This window comes from Oculina patagonica, chromosome 3 (assembly GCF_052425735.1).
Source record: "Oculina patagonica isolate OP01 chromosome 3, crgOcupat, whole genome shotgun sequence".
NCBI classification, from domain to species: Eukaryota; Metazoa; Cnidaria; class Anthozoa; order Scleractinia; family Oculinidae; genus Oculina; species Oculina patagonica.
The window spans coordinates 14803159-14822284 of record NC_135760.1 but is presented as its reverse complement, the minus strand read 5'-3'; the positions used below and the strand labels follow the sequence as shown (position 1 = coordinate 14822284).

General features: G+C 39.0%; 1 pseudogene across 1 annotated transcript; it reads right to left on the bottom strand.

The window, feature by feature from the left end:
• Window positions 1-331: 331 nt before the first annotated feature.
• On the bottom strand, window positions 332-17813 carry LOC144646843 (uncharacterized; annotated as a pseudogene). Its single transcript, XR_013569487.1, has 3 exons — window positions 17687-17813; window positions 17522-17569; window positions 332-4008 (listed from the first exon to the last, which is right to left on the bottom strand). The product of XR_013569487.1 is annotated as an uncharacterized LOC144646843 (transcript).
• Window positions 17814-19126: the final 1313 nt, after the last annotated feature.

The window sequence follows — 19126 nt, the reverse complement described above, 5'->3', positions numbered from 1 at the left end:
TTTCGCTGCGGATGGCTCGGATGAAAATGGATTGCAACTTGAAAAATAACGCTTTACTTTTCAATGTTTCCGCGCGTCCTCAAAAAAATCCACATTTATAGCCGAAGTTTGATTTCTATCCAAAATTAAGGTTCTATCTTCCTTAAGATGTTCAAAGATAAGATAATGTTTGGGTTAAGTTGCCTACCACTAATTTAAAAACAGTTTTGACCGAAAATCTGCAAATCCCCGTGACTTCTGCGGATGCGTTCCTAAGATCATCCAGTACGGTCTACCTGTATACCACACTTTCAAAATTACAGCTCCGTACAATGATTAATGTCACAAAGCCTTTTTGTATTGATTACATAATTTTTAATAGCAAATTTTCATTATAAACTTATGCTATCATTTACATATAAACCTAGTTATCTTCAAACACCAACACGAAGACAAGTAACCAAGTTTTTCTTAAAAGCGACTGGATTATCCAACTGTCTCTGTTACACTTTTGAAACTGTCATTGAGCGCAAAATGTACTGTACATCTAACAGAAAACATTCCAAAATGATCAGTTATTCTCGCCTCGCTACATTATAGAACACTTGCCGCCTCGCCCACAACCCATGCATTTCACGGTCTTTTCGTCGAGTGTGTCAACGCTCCGTGAAATTTCACGCCGTTCATTCTTCATTCCTTGCTCCGACCTCAAATCGATGTCCTCAAACTCCGCTTCCTCTAGACTCACGGCTTCTTCAGCTGAAATTGTTCCTGTTTGTTTTAATGTAAAGGGTTTTTCAACAATTTTATTTTCAAACACAAGTGCGGACAGTTCAGGTTTGAATGAGGATTTAATGACGTCATCGTGAACGCTGTCACGTGACTCCATGCTCTCGTTGGATTTGCGAGTGGCGTAGAAATCTTTGCCCAGCGATGATTCAATCACAAACTTCGGTTTGTCGCTCTTCGACTTCGATTTCGCCGATTTCGAAGCTTCTTTAGGTTTCTTTTCGCTTTCAAAGGGAGCTGTTCCGTATTTGTCTTTTTTGATGTCCTTTTTGTGTTGCTCTTTGGAGGCAATGTTCTCTGATTCTTTAGGCGCTTGTTTCTCGTGCTCTTTTTCTGGTTCCGCGACAAATTCCTTCTCCGGTTCTTCTGAATCAGGACTCACAATCTTTCGCTGTCGACTGCGTGAGCGCCTGGCCTGTTGAGCATATTCACCCAGAGTATCAATTGCAGGTCCCTCGCTCTTTGTAGCCTCGCCTTTTTCTTCCGGCTCGCTTTCAACAACCTTTTTGGTCGGAATAACAATTTTTAAGTCTGGTGCATTATTCTTGCTGGGCTTTCCTTCCTCGACTTTAGCTATTTCCTTACTCTCTTCCACGCCATTTTCTTTCACTTCTTTAGAATCAACTTTTAAATCGCTGACGGCTTGTTCGGCTTTGTCCACCTTCACATCTAATTTTGAAGGCAGCTCATTATCGTTCTTGGCTGGTTTTAGCACGATGTCATCAATATTCACATTTTCTTTAATATTTCTGTTGTCATCCTTCATAAGTTTCCTTCAAAATGTGAAGATTAACGCTGTCGTCCAGCTCTGGTTGGTTTTCTTTGTTGATGTCAGGAGCGTAACTTTTCAAAACTTCGCAAATCAAATCCTCGGCTTCTTTCGAGTCCAACATGCGTAGTTCCTTCTCGTGCTCTTTCTCTTCTTGCTCAAGAATTTCTTTTTCTTGGCGCAGAAATTCCTCGTCGTCCTCGAATTCTTTAGCCGGTACTGTAACCTCAATCGGCTCATCCCGCAGAATCTGTTCCATTTTCTTCGCTTCGGAGAAAATGTACTTATCCAAGGGCGAGTCGGAAGCGAAATTGTCGCGTATAGGGGTGCTGGGCGGCGTGGCAGGTTCCTCCGGGGTATGGTTCTCTTGATCAGTGGAAGGTCGCTTCCCGCCTAGCGTTGGTATACCCGTTCTAGGCTTGGAAGCAGCTTGCTCGCCTCCGTTGGGCTTGGGAATCGCTGTTGGTCTGGGAAGCGAAGGAATTTTGCTCTTCGTTTCTACAGGCGATGAAGCCACTGGTATTCCAGTTGCTAACAGTCTCTTTCTCTGTACTTGAAATTTTCCGTGTCGAAATTTCGCCAGCATACCCGGGAATCCTGCTGGCTTGAGGTATCCCACTTGGCTTTGAAGCGACTGGTAGCGAGCTTGGCGGAGACTTGGCTGCAGTTTTAGGCTCTGGAATCCTGGACCCTCCATGAACAGGGACCTTAGATTCGGGGGCCTTATTCGGGGGCGTGGAAGGAAACGTTGGAATGCGTGACACGTTCGCGGGTGGTCCGTCTGGTTCTGAAGGTTTGGACCCTCCAGGGGTGTGTAGCTTTGACTCAGGTGTTTTTGTAGCGGCGGGCGTTGATGGAGACTTTGTGAATGACGGGATCCGGCTGACACCCATTGGGATACCAGTTCCCTGCGGGGTTGAAGACGCACTTGGGATCTTACTCTTGGTAGTATCACTTTGTTTACGAACTGCTGGAGAATGTGCTTCTCCTTCTCCATTCTGTGTCGGCTGTTCTTCGTTTATGCTGTCTTTTCGTGTCACGGACGGGATTTTAGACTTGGGAATGCCAGATTTGGAGAAGGACGGAATCTTGCTAACCGGCTTAACCGGTTCGTGTCCATTAGGCACACTTGCAGCGGTAGGATCTTTGTTTTCCTTTGCGGAGTCAGGTCTGTTTTGTGTTTGCGCTGTAGATGACGGGATCCTGCTAATCGCCTTGTCCTTCTGCGACGTGCTATCTTTACGCCCTACTGTAGGTATCTGGGATTTCTTGGCGACATCTTGACCCTTGTCGACTTTAGCTGAGACGGAATCTTACTCCTAGGAGGAGTACGTTCTTCGGTAGTGCTATTTTTCTTCGTGAGAGAAGGAATACGAGAAATGTGCGAATCTGTTTTTTCAGCGCTTGCTGGCGATCGAACAAGCGACGGAATCTTCGACATCTCGCTGCTGCTTCCTGATCGGGAACGACTGCCTTCGATTGAACTTTTTGACGGAGATTTACTCAACGGACTTAAAGTTAAGGTTCTATTGCTTGACGACCTACTTATGTCGCCTTCTACATCTTCATTACTTACAGTTGGCGAGTTAGTTCTTACTTGGCCTCTCGGCCGAACAATGTCACTTTTTTCCCGCCTTACACTTGGTGAAGCGCGGCGTTTGGTGACGTCACTGTGTTCACGTCGAAGACCAGCTGGCGATTGTGAACGCGGGCTCAATACACTATTGTCCTGCTTAAGACTAGATGAAGATATTGACCGCGCAGGACTCGGGATAGCAGAACTATTAGCCGGTGATTGCGTACGACGAGGTCTAACGATATCGCTTTTCTCACGGCGGAGGTTGCCGTTTCTCAAAGAGTCCTGGGCCGGCTGGCTTGTCTGAGAAGGCCTTGAGGAAGTAACTGTTTTTCTAGGCGCTGAAAAGCTGGCGCTTCTCCTCGGCCGAACTGTCTGTTTGTCTTGAGTGGTGTCTTGTTTAGTAGAGCCTTGATTTGACGCCCTACCAACGGGTTTTACGATGCGCGCTTTATTCGCGGCTTGCGAACTGTTTTTGACTTGAATAAACAGCGGATACCGGTTGGAAAAATCGTTTGGATCTTGCGACTGCTCAGCCAATGAACAGACGCTTTCTGGAACTGTGTCAGTAAAATCACCTCCTTCAGATCCGGGAGACAGTACCGAGGCGGAAACAGTTTTTCCGTTACAAGTTACACCGTTCAAATGTTTTTCACTCTCGCTCTCGCTGCGTTTTCTAACTTGGCTAAAATCTCCTGACTTCCGTCTTAGATTGGATCTTTTCCTGAGTGCTACATCACTGTTGCTCCTTTTGACCTTCCTGGGTTCACTAACTTTTCTGGGCGGGGCTGGTCTGAACTGCGGCTTAGTCTCTGCTGGGTATAGACCAAAGCTTGGGCTTGCACCAAAGATGGCCGAAGCGTTGCGTCCTTTGCACGATGACGGATCAGGAAGACTGCGAATGAAAAAATTAATAATTAGTTTTTGTCTGGTAAGAAACTGCTGAATTCAGTCAAGGGAACCAAGTACCAGTCGAGGGGGAAATCATCTAGTCTACGAGAATTAGCCGAGTCTGCGGATTTAATGAAACGAGTCTAAATTGACCTAGCCGCACATCCACAACTAAATTACTAACATATTGCTAACCGATGTGGCCTCCCCTTTAAGCCTGGTGGTTTCTTGGAGGTCTCCTCGCCCTACCTACCACTAGGTTTTGCTATAAACTGTCAGTTCTAAAGTGTCTAATAAATGATGATGATGACGATGATGATTATTTAAACACCGAAGTTTCAACTTGTGAGTGATATTTTCTGATTGGATAATAAGACTTGGAAATTCTCAGTACTTCAACGAAGGTTGGCAAAAAATCGGTACTTGTTTTCTCGACTGACTCAGGGAAAAAAAGTTAACGAAATAAGTAGGAACCTGAGAGGTAATCACTTTAACTTTAAACCCATTCTGACCCCAAGAAAAGCGCGGGAAAGACGCTGGAGCCAAGTCCAATTAGTGCGGGCTTTGTATCTGATTGGTTGAGAAAACAACATATTCTTATCTCTGATTGGTCAAGAGCATGTTCCACGAGTCTTTGAAGCCAGTAAAAGAGCCCCGACATCGTAAAACCAAAAACAAACGCACAGTGTTATTGATTTTTAAACTGAGACACGTCCTTCCGAATATTATCAAATTCATCAAGTTTTATGTGAAAACATGCCTATCTGAGTTCTGAAAGGGTGCTCTGTTATCATATCTATGTAATATCTGACGTGAAAGTAAAACAAATGTTCCCTGGAAGGTTTGTAGTTTTGTTTTTCGTATCAGTGGTTTTACGGTTCAAACAAATGCTGCAATGTTATGGTATGCGTTTGTACTTATAAATTATGCAATGTAACAAGAGAACTCGCAAAATCGATCAACAATAGAAAACACTCAAGCTGTCGTGATTGTTTTAAAAAACATGCCAATCCATTCTAATCCGTTCTCAAAATATTTCTAATAAATAACTTGAACATTAACAGACAATGGTAGTGTTTAATCAACTGAGGAAGTTAAATTCACTTAAGAAAATTGCTTCTTCACTAACTTTCATGGAACTTTCAGAAAGAAGACAAAGTTTTCAAAGAACTTCGCTAAAAAAAAAAAAAATAAAAAAAAAAAAAGAACTTCGCTAATTGGAGCGCCCCCAGGGATAGATTTTAATTGATTTGTGGTTGAACTGAATTGAACGCACGTGGAAAAAATACCTCAATTAAGTTAACAATGGAACCATGTTGAGTGGAGGCAAAACACGAGAACAATAGCAAACTGCGTAAACAAAGAACACGGCCGTAAAATTGGAAGGCGGAAACAATGACCCACAGAACACTCTACAATGAAAGTGTCGATCAAAGGTTCCAAAGTAACCCAACAAAAGTCCTAATCCGTGAAATCTTCGAATGAGCACGCATTTGTACATTTGCATACGCCTGTAATTTCAATTGGCTTGGAAACAAAAGCTTCGGCGGTTAAAATTGTTCCCGCCTTCAAACAAGCGCGTGTCAGGAAATTATGTACAAAAAAGAAGCCAGAACTTCGTCGTGTTTGTAAATAACCAGTGCATACAAAATTCTAAAACAATCTCTGAGCGACTTTATACCTACTGTAAAAGGCGTCAAATTTTTATGATAATTTCGACAGAAATTGTGACATCTCAATATGTCGTTTTTTTGAAGTCAAGCAAGCCGTAACTTTGACAAACAAAGTTAGTTTAACAATTGAAATCTGACAAAAGGTTTTTAGATTGAAAATCAAATTACCCTGTCTACTGTCGACGATCGACTGAAATTATATTCGCTGTGAATATATTAAATTTATCTATAATCAAAATAACTTTTTAACACGAAATACACTATACTTCTAGAATCTTCGATGATGTGTCCCATATTGATAATTTCTGGTCAAAACTTGACGAACAAAGACTTGATACAAATTTTTTTAATTTTTTTCTGCGCAACAAAGCTTAATGTGAGAGAACTGTTGTCTCTCGCACACAATAAAACATTCTAAATAGCATATTCTATGAGCGCAAAGTCGCAAAATGTAAATAGCAAATAGTAAACTCTTAAACCGCAAATTAAAGCAATGTGTTCGTGTCTCCGTAATAAAGCTTAACAATATGATTTTAAGGACTTGGGTAATTTCTTATATTGTTTAAGGAGGGGATACTGAATTTTGTCAACGCTTCCAAAATTGTTTAATAGATTTATGGGATTTATGCTTCTGTGTTTAGAAGTCTGCTGCATATGAAAATTATGTCAAGACGAACCGCTTCCATTCGCTGCGTGATATACAGTATTTTTATACATTTCATTCTCGATATTTTAAGGGATTTAAAGCTAAAAGTATCCCTTGTTTTGAAAACAAACAGATCTTGCAGAGCGACCGAGGAATACACGTGATGATTTCAAGATACCTAAATATTATGACAATTTTCAATTGTACAATGACAGATGTCGAGAAAATTGCTTTTGAGATTGAACAAGAATTGAAAACGTCAACTCGTTTCCCAGAATTCTTCAACTTCCCACTTGTCAAGGCGACGTTTTCGATTGTATATTCATCTTTGGTGTTGACTTCTTCAAATCAACAAAACTATCATAAAATAAGGTAAAAAGATAACTATGTACTGAATATGGTACATTTCGCTTTACTGGCCGGATGTCTGGCTCAAGCAGTCTTCAAACTTGACCAGCTAATGCCGTATTTTTAGCGACATGCACTGGTAAACAGCGAAGTACTTCTGAATTTTGGGATGGGAACTGTCGATATTGATTGACTTTGCTATCATCGCGCAAATGGAAAGCGTTGAAAAATATTTTCTTTACTTACGGTTGCGCCAATTTTTCCCAGAAGGAAGACATCCTCCATACAACGGTGGCGAGATCGCTCGGACAACAGTGACGGCGAAATGGTAGTGCTTTCGATCATCAAACTATCTTTTCCTCGTTCGAAGCGGTCCGTATAAGCTTTACAGGAATAGTTCCTAGACTCGTGCTAACAAAAACAATCTTTGTAGTGGCGAATTTCCCTCGCTCCGTCTCGTACCGCCGTTGCCCGCAACCAATACCCGGAAACCTCAATCCACATCAATCGGTCATAAATAAACTGTCGTCAAAGAGGCACACAAAATTTTCTAAAACCGCGCAACAAAAACTCATTTGAATTTCCTTCAATTCCACCCTTGAGGTTGACTGGCGGATTTTTCTAAAAATACGGATGACTGAAGAACGCAAATTCAAAGTGAAGCCTTATTTACATTCAGCAAGCGAACTCACTGTATGAACGCCTGACAGCATGTCCGGACCTATCACAACACATCGTGCAACAATACCAATATTTTTTGACCATTTGGGTGCGACCAACCATAGCGTTACATTATTAATGAGCGCGAAAAACTCAGGAAGCAGTCTCGATAACAACTGAGACATTTTTATAACTAATCCTTTGTTGGGGGCAATGAAAATTGTCCTTCGCTTTCACTCTTCATGTTAAAATAAATCATCGAAGGTTGTTTGCCAGTAAAATTGTTTCGTGTACAAATTATTTGAGGCTCTTAACTTAGACATCTGTCAGAAAATAATTTTGACAGGTATAAGCCTTGGTATACGCATAATCGAGAGCATCAGCTTAAGTAACGTTTTTAACCTGTTGTCTTAAAAACCTGTTTCCCCAATTTGAACTACCAATCTAGCGCAAAATTTCGCTTTCGTTGCGCTGAATTAGCTTAAAGCCTGATCTTCACAAACAGGGCATCTGCACCTAAATAATTGCCAGCCGCCCCGATTTGCATGAAGTGACATGAAAACATTCGTTACATGAGCGAAATTTGTATTTAGCTAGCTATTGAAAAGGTGAATTCGAGGAGCGACCTTTCTCTGCCTAGAGGCAGAATGCGGAAACCGTTTCGATGCAATTTTTAGTGGGTTTTCGCAGATTCACCGTGCTGCTATGTACATTGTTAATTACAGCTCGCTATTTTCACTTTAGACCCCTCTAAAGAGGCCTTTGTGCCCGCTTTAAACATTGTTTATAAGCCTATCTGGCAACCGCGGCGGATTTTGCGTCGACCATATTGAGGTTTTGTAACACACGTTTGGCGGAAATTATTTCATCTTTCGATTGCATTCTGCGAACATCAAACGATGTAAAATCGCTGAAAATCCTAAACAAAAGAAATCGTGCTAAGTACGTCAGAGAAAACACCTGATCGAAACAAACCTACAGTACTATCCTATCTTATTCGATAAATACACCAACTATTTCTCTAACTATTGTCGCATTTCCGTTACAATACAGTTGCGAAAGTGAAATTTGGACGCGTTCGAAACCTTTCAACTTAGCAGCATTTTAAATACGACTTTATATGGATGTCATCTGCCTACACACGAACATGAAGTTTAAATCGATTCTAGGTTTATTTAATGCAAAGAAAACTTAAGTTTGAATGAAGTTGAGAAGTTTATACTCGATCAAACTTTCGGTGTCAAATGAAGCGTGTTACTTACCGAACTCTTTCTACGGAATTTGCGAACAAGTTTCCAGATTTTACAGCACAAATTCGCAGTCGATCTTCTTCGCTTAGGTCAAGTCGTGAAAGACAGCGGGTTAATTGAAAACTCTCGCTGGATGCATGCTGACAAAGGAGAGATATGCAAATGAGAGGCTTGTGCGACAAATTTTACTTCTACTTGATGTGCTTCGGAAAGGACGTCATCTAACGCTCTCAACGAACCAATCAGCGACCAGCTTTCTGAAGCTTACATGACTAAAGACGTTTTTGTTTGTTTGCGTTTCGAGTGCAGGAAGTTTGCTATTGAAAGCGTTTCGCAATTTAGCACGTTTTATTCACGGTACAATATAACCCCTGATGGATTTTGGTTCTGGTTGAAAAATATCATGTTTTGGCGGGCTTTTCTGCGAAATTAGCGGCAAAAAACTTGTTTATAACACGTTTTAATTGCGTGAATTTTCTCACGGTTTCTGCAAGGTTGTTTTTCATTGCGAAAATACAACACTCATCCAAAATATTTCACTTTCTCTAGACGCCACTTGAGAATTCAAACTAAGAATAACGATCTGATAATGTTCAAATGGTTGATATTCTAAATACGACTTTGATCTGCTTGTCAATCTAACAAAAGATGTCATACAATGAAAACAATGACACACGTTTAGTTTTATTTTGCTGGCGATCAAATCTTCGATTGTGAAAATATTGGTGCTTTTTCTCAACGACTAACGAGCAAATATGAAGTAAATTTGTTCATCAAATGGAAAGATTTTCAATTGACAAAAAACAACAGGGCTATCGTCTACTAGTAATATTTCTATTTATTGTCACAATATCGTTAAATTTTTGGTTGTTTCTATATTGCATGTGCAAACAAAATGGGGTGCGCTCCACTTAATGACAAAATCCTAGTGAATCAAGGCAGAATTATCGAAACGTCAGCCAAACTGCCTAGACAACAGTGCCAGAGAAAGATAACAGGAAACATTTATGACAGGTTATTGGAGGTCTCAGGTGATTCAATTTGAAAACGCTAAAAGAGGGAAAAAATCACTTTAAAAAGCCGATTTAATATCGCTGGCGCGTGACGCCACAAGAACGCGTAATTAGCCATGAATGAATGAAATACTTTATTAAAGTGTCTAAGGTATTTAGCTTAAAAAAAAAACTAAAAAAAACTAATAGCCATGTCATTATATCGTTCTTACAATATACTACCGTTTGAGGCTACACAAAAGGCCTGGGTGAGGAGTTTCTCTAAATTTTCTCTCAGTTTGGTGCCTCAAGAAGGTGGTTAAGTGAAGTCGTTTTTGTAAGGAATAAACATTTTCGATCTTCAAAGTTTGTTGCATAACTTCTGATACTTTCATTTTCTGCTACGTGTTTTCACGCACCATATTTATTTTATTCTTTGAGGAATATTGTAATATTTTCACCTTGAAAACCGATATAAGCATCACCCTAATGAAATCTGTCTGTTGAACTTGACACTTCAAGGAGCTTACATGACAACCACATAATATTGCTGACCTGGCACCCCCAGCGGAGACTTATCGGCCAGACAATGGTCTTTAACTGTAATGATAAAATTCTGAAGAATCCCTCCTCATATTATTGGAAATAAGATCCAAAGGTCAGGACTCCCCATCCCCCCCCCCCCCCCCCCCCAATTCTACGAATTGGGAATTTATAAAAATAATAAAAATACAAAAACAAAACAAAAAACAGTAAATTTGCACGTTTGCTTCAATCTGACCAAAGATATTTTGAGCAAAAAGAAAAACAATCAGTCCCATAAGCCCCCCCTCTCCCTCCCCAAACCCCCCCCACAAAAAACACAAAAAAAAAACGGGGGAACATATAAAACCAACCTAAGAACGCGATAATAATGTTTTGGTGAGTTTCCTATCGTTTGCTTTTTTTTTTTGCTTTCAAAATTAAAGATGTCAGCAAAGTACACGAACCAAAACAAAAAAAAATAAGTCATTACAAAGTCATTTAAAAGTCCAAACATACTTATATCAGGTGACTGATGCGATCAAATCATCCATCAAATTAAGTCAAAAGTATGTCATTCTCGAACAAGTAGATTTTGTACATAAGGTAAAATTTATTCGGATTGGGAAATCTCGTGCATAGTGTTTTGCAAATCTGCAGGCTGTGATGTAATGCCTATATTTGGCCTTCAAATATTAAACCAAATGGTTTGAAACTGTATTGAACCAAACAAAAAGAGAGTGAAATGGATCAGTTACATGAAAGCTAAAATCTATTGTAAATTGTGAAAGTGTAGCAGGTTGTTTTGGTTTTGTAAATTTATATCCTACATCTTATTACACTTTCGATTTATTTACAGTAACTACAAATCTGATCCCACTTAATGTTCAATTGAAAAATAAAGAAAACCGAAGCATTGAATTAAAGAACACTCAAAACTAAGGGAAGTCTATTTATGCGAAGAAAAATAACAGAGAAACCGAAGCACGCTTAAAACATTCTGAGCGACGAAAACGCGAGTCGACACCGATAAGATCTGAATGAAATACAAATTTTGAATAATTTATATTCGCAGTTCACGAAATCAAACAAACAGTTCTTGAACATGACAATGATGATATAGAAGTATAAGCAAGCTTCTCTATAAACGAAAAGTTATAAAGAAAAGAAATCAAATCAACACTAACCTCGGTTCTCTCTCGCCGAAAAACGCCAGCATTTCAGCGCAGATGGTTCGACAAAATATAAAACTGCTGACCAAGATTTTAGCGGCAGCGCGGTCAAAATCAGGCTTTTTCCCGCTACAGAAAATCGACGCAATTCGTAAGCATAAAGCAAGCTCACCACAGATCAAGCATGAATAGGAAATAACGCATAAAGGTCGATCTTACGTAGCTATAAAAAGATTTGATCGTCTGAAAATCGATATACGCCTCTATATGTCACTCGTCACGATTATCAGCTGATGAACACATTACTACCCACGTGCTCGTCTGGTAATCGTTAAAAATTTCCAGACGATTTCTCCGTCTGCCTAGAATATTGAAATTGGCTATAAAACAATGGCGGTAAAGACTTTTTTTGCGTTTAGATATTTGAATCTTGCGTCTAAAACAGGTCGTGATCGTGACTGAGCTAAGTTGACCGCAAAGAAGGAAATCCGGTTGGAATATGATTAGGAAGGAGTTCACCGTGCCTGCAAAAACGACTTCTTTTTAATTAATTTTTGATGGAGTAATCCTTGTCGTTTGACCCTAGCCCTCGCCTTTTTGAAGGAAACACGAAAAGGGGTACCCTCGTAGGCCTCTTGGTGTATTGAGAGATGAGAAATACTTACAAGAAAAGGCACTAAAAAATCAGTGAATTCAATAGACATTAGAACTGTATTAGAGTTGCTGCGACGCATAACGAACTCTAGTGTCTTTAGTTTACTCTGCTGAATATTGTTTGATTTCGTGAAAGACTTGAAGGTGGAGTGAGAAATGCACCGTAGATCGGATTAGTCAATCACTTATTTAAGTATTCAAGACTTTGGGTGAACTGCTGAACCTTTGATAAACACTGGTCTCGATTCAGAGCGGAGGGTCTCCCAGGGGGTCCTTGTTCTCTTGTTCCCTTCCAATTTGCCTTTGTTCCCATGTTCCCACACATTTCCGAATTTTAGTCTGTTTTTCGGTTCCCGCCCTGCGCTCCCGTCCCCTTTGCCTGTTCCCTTGTTCCCCCCCCTGGTAGCCCCTTAGAGCGAAGCCTCCCGTCTCACCCTCCTTTGTTCGAAAGTTGAACAACCTGACTGAACAACAGAGGTACAGTTTGAAAACAAAAACTAAAAATTACAGCCACGTGCGCAATTTGGATTATTTTAAGCTCTTTATAGAGATCTGCACCCATAACTATCTTATGAGAAGTATTTGAGAGGGATTTGCGCGGGGGTTGATCGGCTTTAGAAAAATCCTATTTACAATTACAAACAACAAGGTTAAACCAAAAACTTCGGTAACGTCCGCTGTATTTTTTACGCTTAAGGGACCCTTTTTTTTTTTTGTGGGGGGGGGGGATTTATTTTTTTTTTTTTTTTTTTTTTTTTTTTTTTTTTTTTTCTTTTTTTTTTTTTTTTTTTTTTTTTTTTTTTTTTTTTTTTTATATTTTTTTTATACAAACATTATTTTTTTTTTTTTTTCCCCCCCCCAAAAAATTTTTTTATTTTTTTTTCCCCCCCCCCCCCCCCCAAAAAAAAAAAAACCCCTTATAAATTTTTTTAAGATTTATTAACTGTATAACCAATGGCGATGTACGAATAGCTCGGACAGCTCAGAAAAAAGGCGCTGAATCAAGGCTACAGTGTAGCCTTTACAAATCAAATAAAGGCTTCCGAGGTCTTATTCTGCGTGCCCTGGTTATTACCAAGAGAATATGAAGAAACGTCGGACAAATCAGCAAATTAAAAACAAGATACCGAGGCTTGATTTCTTTGATAAATCTTTTGATAAGAAGCAACTCCCTTTTTAAGTGCTACTACGATCAAATACGACACTTTGGGCTTGTTTTTCGTGCTTCCTGATTGTTTTCTTTCCCCGTGAGGTTTTTGCCTTGATGACGTCATTTTCTCCCTATTCGCCCAGCCTTGGAGGGTTGTCTGGCGGCCGTTTCTCTGGATTGTTTTCACGACTTCTGATGTTCGTTGGATTGTTGGCGGTGAGTGAGTCTAATTGTTTCGACAATGTAAAAATATGAAGATCAAAATTGATCATAGTAGCACTTTAAAGCCAGTTCAGGTGTTGCTTACATCAGCCGTGATCTCTTCAGATAGTTCTCTGAATGTCGGAATAACACCTTTGCCTCTAAAACAGACCCACTTAAATCTTGATGTTTGCCAGAGATTCAATAAAATCCTCGCCAGGGCAGACAAAAACCCGCCACCTAACAACTAGAAGTCGCGGAGTCTTGTGGTATCCATATTTTTATTAAAATTCACTTGATCCCATCTCCTTGCTGATGCTAAACGAAATAAGGGACTGGAAACTAGGCTGTCACCGCAGTGCAACCTACACTTAACCTACACACGGCATGATATCTACTTTTTTAAGTTTTTTTTAAAGGAAAACAACTATAGTCAAAAAGGAAGCTGGAGTATTTTTCCAGATATATTTTGCGTTTATTTTTTGACCAGGCAACACTGCTAAATGCCGCAGTGTTTCCCCGTCGTTTGGCTACGTATTTATTGACAAACAAAACCAGAAGTTTATAATCTTGAATTATGAACTTCTGACAAAACCAGAGCCTATGCTCCTGACAAAACTTATCAGTTTAAGGTTCCTCGCAGTTTTCTGTAACTGACAAAACCAGGAGCCATAATAATTTTCTGTAACTGAGGTCCGAAGATACAAAAAGTAAGTCTACATGACAGTCTTCTAAGTTGGTACATGGTTTCGCTGATAATAATTAATACTGTATTATTAATAATCTGTCTGGCAGTTTCGTCATTGACCAGCATTGGTTTAATATACCACTGAGAGCGGCTTAGATCAGAACTACGCTCATTTTCATTGGCCTACCGACAATACCTCTATGTTTTAATAGTTTTACAAACTACTAGAGAACACATGCTACGGAATGTAGCGAAAATAGTAAGTCTTTTTTTCTCGACACAAGTGCCGACCAGTTTGGCATTTTGGCATTCAGCTGCCATTATCCGCAGATCGGTAAAACCACTTATAGATACAGTAAGTAGTGGTAGCAGCTTGTCTTTATAATGCAAAACATTTGTCAGTCTCCAAGCATGAAAACACTTTGTTCCCATGGAAGCTGATGAAACTGATAAATCAATTTCAGTGTGAGTTTACTGTCTTCAGTCTCCATTTGCCTGCATTATCGATCCTTTATCCTTTCTAGTGTAATTTTTCGAGTGGTATCACTACTAAACTTTTAACAAGTCTCTAGGGGTTTCTTAAGATCCAAAAAGAAATTTGTAAATTGCTTATTGCTACTGAAATGAGTTGCCCATTGTCCGGTTATAGACCTTTCAATATGCCGGTCACAAAACATGTAACAATGTCGCTTTTTTCATTTGCGGTAACTCAAATTTTCAGTATCCCCAAAATCGACGCTAGTTCCGACGCCATCCACGAGACGTCAAACGTACTCCTTATATTAACGCGAAGTTGAAAGAGACATCATTGTTAGCCGTAGGAAATGAAATAAATTGAACCTTTGTATTCGCCGATAGCTATTACAATAAAATAAAAAATTTCACCTGCCATGAAATAATTAAAAGGCAAGATCGGGTTGCACTGTCGGAGTGTCAGTCTCGGCTGAATCCCTTGCATAGCTTATTTGTCACTGAAGTATTTTCTTAAACGCATTTCATTAGGGAATTGAAACTCAGTATGTAAAGCGGATGTACCTGTTTTAAGAGTTTTTGATGAAGTCACTAAGGAAACGTAATAAAAAGCATGAAATGGAAATTAAAAAGCATTAGCGATTGAACTGTCTCGATCGAGACTTCTGTTAAAGTTTTCGCCTTAAAAAGGTATTCTGTTTAAAAAACGTAGGGGGTATTACTTTGCCGAAGAATAAAAAATTCATTTTTTTTTTCATGTAAGTTCACTGATTTTCAGAGAGCAATCGATGACTTGAGCGTTAATTGAAACTTTTCTACTAATTCATTCATTATTCATGTTCAAATGTAACGATCCCGAAATTTCTTTTGGTGCTTAGCAACAAAACATTTGATTTCAGTTGCTGCACGAATTTCACTCGATCGAGCTCAAAATTACGCGAAAGAGTCAAAACATTTTGTTCACATAATGCAAGCAACTTGTTCTTTCGAAGCAAACCATCGGAAAACGAACAAAGGCTTCAATTTAAAAATAAAGGCATAGATGTTCCGGCTGATTCTAAGATTCTAATTTCACGTAATTTCTTCCGGACGTGACTAATAGGAAAACATAAGACAAAGGAAAGCGTTAAAGAACTCTTAACGTATATAATACTGTTTCGTTTGATCGCACGAAATCTCTACGAAGAGTTTTCTGGACCCCTTGTGGTAATAAACTTCATCATTTCATAGAAAAAGTTTAGGACCATCTCATGCAGACCGCAATGCAAAACTTTTACCAAAAGGTCTAGCAGTGTTGAAATTGTTATAAATATAAACAAAAACTCCAACTTTGATTGTTTTTCGGTTCAGACCAGTCCGAGTCAACTGGAACCTGGTTTTCTGTACGCCAGTAGTTTAACTATAAGACAACTTTTGAGTTAAAAAGTTTTGTTGGGTGAATATGTTTTAGCTAGTCACATAGTTTCATCTCAATTCAAACGCCCGGCTTTCGAAATCTGTTATTCTGCAATTTTCCACTGAATTGTTGATAGCTCAATTTAAAATCGTATTGTATTTGAAATGTACCCCTTTTAGCGCTGACTAAAAAACGAAGCATACACAATTTCAGTGCCAAGACATGAACTCTATAAGGCCTTTTCTTTATTGTAATTTCCTCGTTGAGTAACCTTGTCGTATAAGTACTCAGAAATGTAAGTATTCTGCGAAGGTTGTTAAAAATAATAAAAATGTCATGATTTGTTCCTAGCTGGGAGGGGCTGTTACCAATTATCTTGTACTCATAGATTTCCCAACCGGTTAATTTTGCTGCTTAGCACTTCTTACTAAAGGTTCTAATATTATTTAGATAATTTTCATAAGTTTTAAAGATTACCTTTTTTAGCTAGCATAGGGCTGCAGTGCTGCTAAAAGATCTATGGTCGGCGACACATTCATTGATGAATTGCTCAGATTGATCGATCATACGCCTTAGGTTTGTTTGTACAGATGCCTAGAATATTGGAATTTGAAACAAACTTCAGAAAGTCTCAGTTACAAAATGACAATTTCGTCACAGAAATCAGAGTTTACTGGCTCCGATCAAGTAAATATATGTAAAGGAATAAGTTGTAGTTTAAAAACATCAGTGAAAAACAAATACATTCAAAGGAAACTAACAAAACAGGTTTCTCGACGAGTTCACCTTTGAAAAAGCATCACGTAATCTTTATTGAGGTGGGAATTCTATAAAACTCATGCAGAGCGAATTTAAGGATCTTACATCGCAAACTTACAATGTTTTTTTCCGGTACAATCATATATTGTGAAAATACAGTACAAAAATATTTTTTTCCCTATCAACATTTTTTTCAAAATAACTGAGAAAAAAATCGCCAATAAATTTACAGTAAACGAGCTTCAAAATCGCTAAGCAACATATAACATACGTAACTACTTGAAATATATTGAGAAATGGACTACTACATCATGTTGCAGTGTTTTGGCAACCGAAGAGATATAAGTTCCATAATTATCAGAAAAATCTTCCCCGAAATATAAAGACCACAGAATGATGGAACGATAAAAACAAATAACATACGATTACTACAATAGACGCTGGGGCGAAAAAAATACTACAAAAAAGTTTGATAAGCGATTTTTCAGCACAATATGGTCCTCAAGCATAGAGGATTTAGCTTAAAAGCGGCTTGTATGATGTTCATTGTACTAAGAACAGATAAAAGCTCGTCGAATAATGCACTAAAAATATGGTTTCAATGATTGTCTATATGTTGGTCGTTGAAAGCTTTTCAAATCGAGGGCGCAAATATACGCCAAGCACTCTTCATCGAGTAAAGACATTTTGTATTGTTTTAAAAACCATTCTGGAATGGTAAATTTTTCATAAATACCGTTGCAAAGAGCGAAGGACGTGATTCTTAAAATTTAAATGCTTCACATGCAACACCTGCCATTTCGAATTCGTCATTCCCGCGAAAAAAAAATATTCCAAATACACGCCCAGCTTAAACTAAGGCTAAGTTTTGAATAAGTTTGTTGTTATTGCTAGATATTATGGAAAAAATTGTGTAAATCTTCAATTGTACTTACAAAGACGGGTCTTTGTGGCCAGTCGAGTCTCGAGGCAAATCCAAAATCCTGCGAACGTGAGATAATATGAAATGAGAACAGCGCGACTTGAATCAAACAATGTGACACTCCCATCAACCAATGATGATTTTGCATTCGAATCAAGCCAATAAACCTCGTGTTTACCTCTGGCGTTCTCTAAGCCGTAAGCTTTCCATACTGTTCTGGTAACTTCGAGAGAGATCACCGATCTTAGCCCGTTTTTTGTGAACACGTTCGTTTTTTACGAAGCGAAAATTCTGATGTTTCTCCGGTCATGTTTGACAGCGGCGAAAAAAAAATCAATAATATACTTAGATGATTTTCGGCAGACAAACCCGATGATCGAAACAGGTGAACACCGACAAAATTTATGCCAAATGACTCTTAGCGTCCGCTCAATTTACAACATCTCTCTGATATGATTGGGCAGATAGTGGAAACATTAGTGCTTTATTATATTTAAATCACAAATCTAATGAAGAAATATGCGTCAGTTCGCGTCTGTTTTCAAATCGCGGCTTCATTTTAAGAGTACGCGAGTACATGTTGTCATTAATCATGTTAATTGTAGAAAAATTGTGATATATTTTCTTTCTTCAGGCAAAAGTTTTCAAAGGCTATCCCTTTTTAAGATTTATTGTTCAAAATTGTGGCCTTCGATTAAAAGCCAGTCACAAGTTTAAAATATCAATTCTAATTCCCAATCGAAATATATTTCTCCTAATGGTCGATTGTACGGAGAATTTCCTTGTACACCAGACAATATCTCCTAGTCGATTATTCTCTTTATTCTTATCAACTGTCTTCTTGACAATGTATTGATTTGTTGAGAGCAAAAAGAGGTTGATCACTCCGGGGAATCAAAGGTTAAAGATCAATGTTAATCCGATCCGCATTGCCCGATTTTCATCCGGTCAGCACTAAGGACGCAGACTCTGGCGTTCGTTGTCATGACAATCATTTTTTCGCAGATTAGATGATCATGAAGTAAAGATGTCATTGTATTCAGTTTTGAAAATATATACAAATAACATCTGCTTGCAAATTAAGTCGGTTTTCGATTAAAGAAAGGAAAGGAAATACTTTTAAATTTGGCGTAAACCAAATGTCGACTTGTGGTCTCGTGGACCAACAAACCGCCTGAATATTCTCACTCTTGTGACGTCATACTGCTGGCGCATGTAGTGGGAGGAACCTTGTGATCGGGAGTCATTTTTCTGTGCTCCTATTCAGCGCGCCCGTGTGACCACTTTTATTTCCATCTCTCTATCCAATCAGGTCCTGCAGCTTCCACGCTTTTGAGGATTAATCTCGAGAATGTGAGTGGTCACCCTTTGGGCCGCTGTAACTCTATCTTTGACTTACATCTGTACGTCACGAGTGTAGAAAAATAGATTTAGCGCAGATTATAAGGGGCCTAGCCTCCTTCGTAGACGTTCTTTGGGCACTTCACGTGTTTTAAGCCCAAAAGAGCGTCTGCAAAGGAGGCTATAAGGGGCCCAACAGGGAAGCGGCTTGTGAACAAACTCGGTGGCACATGAAGAAGGGTGGGTGGGAATAGAGAAAGGCTGAACACAGAAAAAC